Here is a 313-nt window from a genome sequence, read left to right on the forward strand (position 1 = left end):
CGCCCCCGAGCCATCAGGGATTTTCCACTCGCGCTGTGTCGGGCAGTGCCCGGGCCGGGCAGGGCTCAGCTCCATTAGCACAAGCGGGAACAGGGACCCTTTTCTTCTCTCGCAGCCGGGCAGGGCGGTGCTGGCGGCGCTGGGGCGGCAGAGGGGCAGAGAACACGCAAAACCGGCACCAAGGAGGCAGAGACACCAAGAAGCCCCCGAGAGACACAAATGCCGAAGGGCAGCAAAGACATTCCCCTGCTCCCCGCTGTCCCACGGCCACCCCCGGCCACCCGTGAGCTCCCTGCCCACCTGCCAGCACTGC

This window comes from Acanthisitta chloris, unplaced genomic scaffold (assembly GCF_000695815.1).
Source record: "Acanthisitta chloris isolate BGI_N310 unplaced genomic scaffold, ASM69581v1 scaffold3055, whole genome shotgun sequence".
Taxonomy (NCBI): Eukaryota; Metazoa; Chordata; class Aves; order Passeriformes; family Acanthisittidae; genus Acanthisitta; species Acanthisitta chloris.